Source organism: Hippopotamus amphibius, chromosome 16 (genome assembly GCF_030028045.1).
Source record: "Hippopotamus amphibius kiboko isolate mHipAmp2 chromosome 16, mHipAmp2.hap2, whole genome shotgun sequence".
NCBI lineage: Eukaryota > Metazoa > Chordata > Mammalia > Artiodactyla > Hippopotamidae > Hippopotamus > Hippopotamus amphibius.
The window spans coordinates 58,767,381-58,773,989 of NC_080201.1; positions in this window are offsets into that span (position 1 = coordinate 58,767,381).

Below are 6,609 nucleotides of genomic sequence, written 5' to 3' on the forward strand. Positions count from 1 at the left end.
AAAAAATGGTGCAGATGAGCACCCGTTATAGAGTCGGGAATCAGTTTAAGGGATTCTGACCGATGTTTAAAGAAATGAATAGAAAATAATACAGAATACCATGTATCACGGAGTGGTATTTTGTGAAACTGTGATGATGTGAAATCATATCTTACTTTGCATCACCGTTAGAAAAGTTTGGAAGCCACTGGTAGACGGCACCCAGCATCATACACTGATTTTCAGAACCGCCCACTGATACATCCGCTATCAACTCTTTCAGATGCCGATTCCAACCTCGCCGCCCCAAAGCAAAAGTTCCTGGTCTACCGGCGGCTCTGTCTTAGCAGGACTCCGCCGCCAGGTGGCGCCCGCGCCCCGCCATGAGTGGGTTATCCTGCATCCTCGACTTAGCCCAAGCCTGTGATTTCCTTGGGGTTCCTTCTCGCCCCGAGGATTCGGTTTACTGGGGCTAGAAGCCTGACCACCAATAGAATTCCCCTAACAGAGCGCGGCAGGAGGGCGCAGGCGGTCAAGAAGGGACGTGGCCATCCTAAAAATAGCCACTTATCCCTTCATTCCACAATGTTCATTAAATGCATCTGTGCACCCCCCAGAGCTCACATCCCGGCGGGGGAGGACGCGCAAGACCTCAAATTCACCACCCTGCAGGTACAGGGAGGCCTCTCCGCCTAGTCTCGTGCCAGAAACGTGGGGTGGAATCCAGCCGGCTGTGTGACCTTGGGCTGCTTGCTTAGCCTCTCTGTGCCTCAGTTTCCTCTGCTCTAAAATGGGACTAATAGCACTTACTTCACAGGGCTGTCGTGAGCATTCAGTGAGTTAATATTTGTAAATCACTTTGAAGGGCCTGGTATGTTAAACCAATTGCTAAAAATTCCCATTTTACAGAAGAGAAAACAGGATCAGAGTAGGGCAGTGAATCACCAAAGCCACATTACCCACCCCCACCACCACCCCTCTGAGTTGAGTCCAGTGATTCCCAATTCTCAGCCCAGAGGCTTTTCCTCTGCATTACACTTGGCGCAGAAGTAAACACAGTTCCTTTGGCATATTGGGGGTGTGGGGTGTGGTGCTGAAGCCAGTGAAATACTCTAGCAGAGCCCAGGGCCCAGCTAGACAACAGGCAGTACTGGAGTCACAGGTGAAACTAGCATGAGGCCCTGTCTCTGGGTCAGTGCAATACTCAGACAAGTAAATAAATCATATTCTTACAATGAACAACATCTACATTGAAGTAAAGACACAAAGGGAAAGTAAGGTGAGCTGTTCAATAACATTTATGGAGCTGCACTGTCTCTTCAGTAATGAATTGTGATGAATTATGACGTAAGGTCGGGCATGGCATTAGCCCTCCTTCAGGAGAAGGGATCTTACAAGACCAGAAGGCACAGGCCAAAATTCCCTGTGACCATCTGACCAAGTGCACTGGGTTAGATAGTGCCCCTTCAAAATTTATGTTCTTCCTGGAGCCCCAGAATGTGACATGGTTAAGATGAGGTCACACTGCAGTAGGGTGGGTCATTCATCCCATATGACTGATGTTCTTATAAGAAGAAAAGAAACACAGAGACAGACACGCAGGGAGAAGGCCGGGTGAAGACAGAGGCAGGGACGCATCCACAAGCCAAGGGATGCCAGAGATTGCCAGCAGCCACCAGAAGCTGGAAGAGGCAAGGAAGGATCCTTCCCTAGAGCCTTCAGAGAGAGAAGAGCCCTGCCAAAACCATGATTTTGGACTTCAAGCCTCCAGACCTGTAAGGAAACACATTTCTGTTATTTTAAGCACCACAGTTTGTGGTGTTTTATTACAGCAGTGCTAGGAAGCTAATATACCAAGGGCTAAATGACTCAGTCCTGTTTCATAGATAGATAGTTTGACTTGCTATGTTGACAATAGCCAGAAATGTGCTGTTTCTGCATTAGTGGCCCCGAGGACTTAAAAAAAAATGTTAAAAATACAAAACGTATAGCAGCACTATTTACAATAGCAAGACAGGGAAGCAACCTAAATGTCCATGGACAGATGAAGGATAACGATGTATGGTACATATGTACAATGGAATGCTACTCAGCCATTAAGAAAAGAATGGAATAATACCATTGGCAGCAATGTGGATGGACCTAGAGATTATCATACTAATAGAAGTAAGTCAGACAGAGAAAGACAAATATCATATGAAAACACACATGTGGAATCTTAAAAAAATGATACAAATGAACTTATTTAAAAACCAGAAATAGACTCACAGACATAGAAAACAAACGTATGCTTACCAAAGGGGAAAGGGGGGTAGGTAGGGATAAATTTGGAATTGGGGATTAACAGATATACACTACTGTATGTAAAATAGGACCTACTATATAGCACAGGGAGCTGTGTTAAATATCTTGTAATAACCTATAATGGAAGAGAATTTGTTAAAGGATATATATATATCTATCTGAATCACTTTGCCATACACCTGAAACTAACACAACATTGTAAATCGACTATACTTCAATAAAGAATACATAACATAAAATTTACCATGTTAACCATTTTCAAGTGTATAATTCAGTGGCATTTAGCATGTTCACAATGTCGTGCGACCATCGCCACTATCTCATTCCAGAGCTTGTTCTTCCTCTCCCCCTCCCCCCATTCAGGAACTCTGGACCGATTAAGCAATCGCTCCCAACACTGCTCTCCCTGCCAGCTGCTGGAAACCACTAATCTGCTTTCTGTCCCTATGCCTTTGTCCAGTCTGAATACTTCACATAAAAGGAATCATACAATATTTAACGTGCAAGAACAGAGCTCTCAAAGATACCCAGGTCCTAAAAAAAGAAAAAAAAAGATACCCAGGTCCTAATCTTTGGAAACCTGTGAATGTTCATTTCTGTGGCAGAAAGGACTTTGCCAATGTGACTAAGATAAGCGTTTTGAGATGGGGCAATTATCCTGGATTCCCCGAGTGGGCCCTAAAGGTAACTGTGAGAGGTTACAGATGTCTGGTGATTCATTTCCAAGGAATGTAGTAAAAGTAGTAAAAGTTTGTGGACATGACCAAAGGCTCCTACCAGAAAGTAACAGGCAAAGTTTCCCACCACAGGTAACAGAGCAAAGGGAGGCGTGGTAACAGTCACGACATCATGAGGGAAGTCTAAGCCCTTCAGTCAAATAGTAACAAAGCACATATGGTAACCTCTTTGGCAGGCGTTTGGGAAAGCGGGGAAAGCATGTGAACCCTGTAGTCCTCAGCCAATGAGGAACCAGCGGAGGGATCTGTGAACTAGGGGATAAAATGCTTGCCGTGGCTGTCCTGGGGTGTGCCTGTCCCAGACGTGACACCCACTCTTGCAAGACCGTTATTAAAGTCTCGCCTCACTGTACTCTGGGCTTCCGTGTCCTTTCTTTGGTAATTGGACAAGTGAGCTTTCGTTTCTCACAGTAATCACAAGCATTCTCCTAAGAGGGAAGCAGAGGGAGATCTGAACACAGAAGAGGAGGCCGTGTGACGGAAAAGCAGATGAAAGCAGAGGCACACAGAGAAGACGCTAAGCCTTTGGCTTTGCAGATGGCAGAAGGGGCCAGGAGGCACAGGGATGGAGTCTCCCTAGAGCCTCTCAAGGGAGCAGGGCTTCAATTTCAACTTAAAACAACACAAATGTGTTCTCTCACAGTTCTGGAGTCCAAAAATCCAAACGGAGTCTCAGGGGAATAAAATCAAGGTGTCGGCCTGGTTGGTTCCTTCTGGAGGATCTCGAGATGAATCTCTTTCTTGCTTCTTGCAGGTCCTGGTGGCAGCATCACTACAGTCTCTTCGATCACCATCTAATCATCTCTGCTTTACCCCTGCTGTGGTCCGCACCCTCTCTGCCTGTCTCCTATAAACTTGTGATCACAGTGAGCGTCCACCTGAAGAAACTCTCCATCCCAAGATCCTTAACGTGATCACACCTGCAAAGGCCTTTTGCCCTGAAAGGTAACACATATGCACACATTCTGAGGATTAAGATGGGGATGTCTCTGGGGGTCATTATTCAGCTGATCGCATCTTCACACTGTCTTCTGGAATCCTCCACCTGGAATGGGACCTAAAGTGGCTGAATCGGACAACTTTTATACTTTTTAGGCAAAGAAACAACAAATCTGTGAGGATTTAACAGGACAAAGAGGCTTAGACTTTAGATGCCCAGTTAGTGAAGAATCTAAAGAGAACTGGGTTTGGGGTAGTAAAGAAGTAACAAGGTTTGATTACATAGGCTTCTCAGCTCGAATTCCCTTTGTCTACTGATAAATGTGACCTGCTCCCTCCAGATGTGGGGAGGGCACCTTTCACATGAGAGATTTATTTTCTGCTTTCAGGGAGACAGAAAGGAGGGTCAGAGTGTCCTCTTAAGTTGGCCATTTCTTAAGTAATTGTAATGCAAAATAATCAACATGCCATTGAAGCACATTGAAAACTAGCAACTGGACCTAGTTTTCAGGCCAAGAAGACCCAGAGGAAATGAGGTCTTCCATAGAAGAGAAAGAATAGGGTTCCTGACTTTGGGTGACTCCTTGGTCCTCAGCACTCACTGTGCTGTCCATGCTGTGTGGTCCTGGGTCTCCCTGAAATCCTACCAGTGGCTGATCCCCACCCTCATTCTTTCTGGCCATCTATTGGAAAAGCAATGAATAGTCTGCTTGATTTGAAAGAAGGGAAGTTTGGGGGACCATCTTGCAATTCTGCAGAAATTGGAAAACTGACTCAAACCAAGACAAGGCAGAGTGATTGAGTCAGAGACAGAGGTCCTGGTGTCCCTTCTCCTCAGCGCCTGCCCCTGAGGGCTGCTCTCCATGGGGTCCAGGCCGGGCTGTGGATGACAGAGTAGCAAGGGTAAGAGGAGGGACAGGCAGCTTGGTACCAGCTGGGACCATTTGTTAAAAATATTGTTGTCTCCTGTTTGAGAAGCAAGCAATAGGGAAGTAAACTGAGGAACTAGTTACAGATGAAAAGGAACTGAGGGTTTATTCCCGTGTGTTTTCAGGCTGCATTTATCTCGTTTCCTTTTATGTATTTGTAATAAACTCAGCAGTTTTCCTGGTCAGCAAGTTCCTATCCTGGACAAACTCTAGGTTTTGTGAGAGATGACTAGTGGAGGCCCACCAGGAGGCGCCCGAGAAGGCAAGCGCTGATTCCCAAGATACACTGGCCCAGGCAGGTAGGTGGGCACCGTCGCCCCCTCTTAGGGAAATGGTGGCTTTCTGCACCACGGTCTGAGGATGAAAACAGACTGTTCTGGAGATTCCCAGGACCACCCTGAAGTTTGATGATTCTTTGGAAGGACTTAAAAAAATTCAGAGAAACTGTTATACTCATGATTTTTTACAACGAAAGGATAGAGATTAAAATTTGCAAAGGAGGGAATTCCCCGATGGTCCAGTGGTTAGGACTCTCACCGCTGGGGCCCCGGTTTCCATCCCTGGTGGAGAAACTAAGATCCCGCAAGCCATGAGGTACAGCCAAAGGAAAAAATAAAATAAAATATGGGATAGCATAGGACAGGACAGGACAGGAAAAGACAAGATAAGAAGATAAGATAATAAAATATAAAATCTGCAAAATGCACAGGGCAGGGCCCAGAAGAGACCAAGCACAAGCTTCCAGTGGTTTCTCCCAGTGGAGTCATGTGAACAGTGCTTAATTCTCCTGGTGCTTTGGACTGAATTGTGCCCCCTCCCCCCAGTTCATATGTTGAAGCCCTAACCCCTGCAACGAGAGTGTATTTAGAGATAGAGAAAATGGTGTAATTAAGGTTAAATGAGGTCATAATGTCCCTATACAATAGGATTCGTGTCCTTATAGGCAGAGACACAAAGACACCAGAGTTCTCTCTCTTTCTCTGTCTCTCCCTCTTTAGCTCTGTCTCTGTCTCTCTCTGTCTCTGCCATGTGAGAGCACAGTGAGAAGGCAGTCGTCTGCCAGCCAGGAAGCAGGCCCTCACCAAGCTGACACCTGGATCTTGAATTTATGGCCTCCAGAACTGTGAGGAAGTATCGATACATTTCTGTTGTCTAAGCTGCCTAGTGTGTGGTATCTTATGGCAACTCAAAGCTGACATTGCAATACACTCAGTGATGATGTGTGACAACACACATGGAGTATAAACCTTGGTGTCCAGTGTTTTTATTGGGGGCCTGTTATGGGTTGAATTGTGTTCTCCCCAAAAAAGATGTTCAAATCCTAACCCCCAGTATCTGTGAATGTGACCTTATTTGCAAACAGGGTCTTTGCAGGTGATCAAGTTAAGGTGAGGTCATTAGGATGGGCCCTAATCCCATATGACCGGTGCTCTTATTTAAGAAAAAAAGGAAATGTGGACACTTAGACATACATGCCAAAGGCTTAAGATTCCCCCCCCAGGAGCTGGGCAAAGCCCATGCCTCTCTTTGGATGAGATTCTTTTCTTTTTTTAAAAAATATTTTATTTATTTGGCTGCTCCTGGATTGTAGTTGAGGCACTCAGGATCTTTTAGTTTTTAGTGGTGGGATGCAGGATCTTTAATTGCAGCATGGGGGATCCAGTTCCCTGACCACGGTTTGAACCCTGGGCCCCCTGCATTGGGCTTGCAGAGTCTTAACT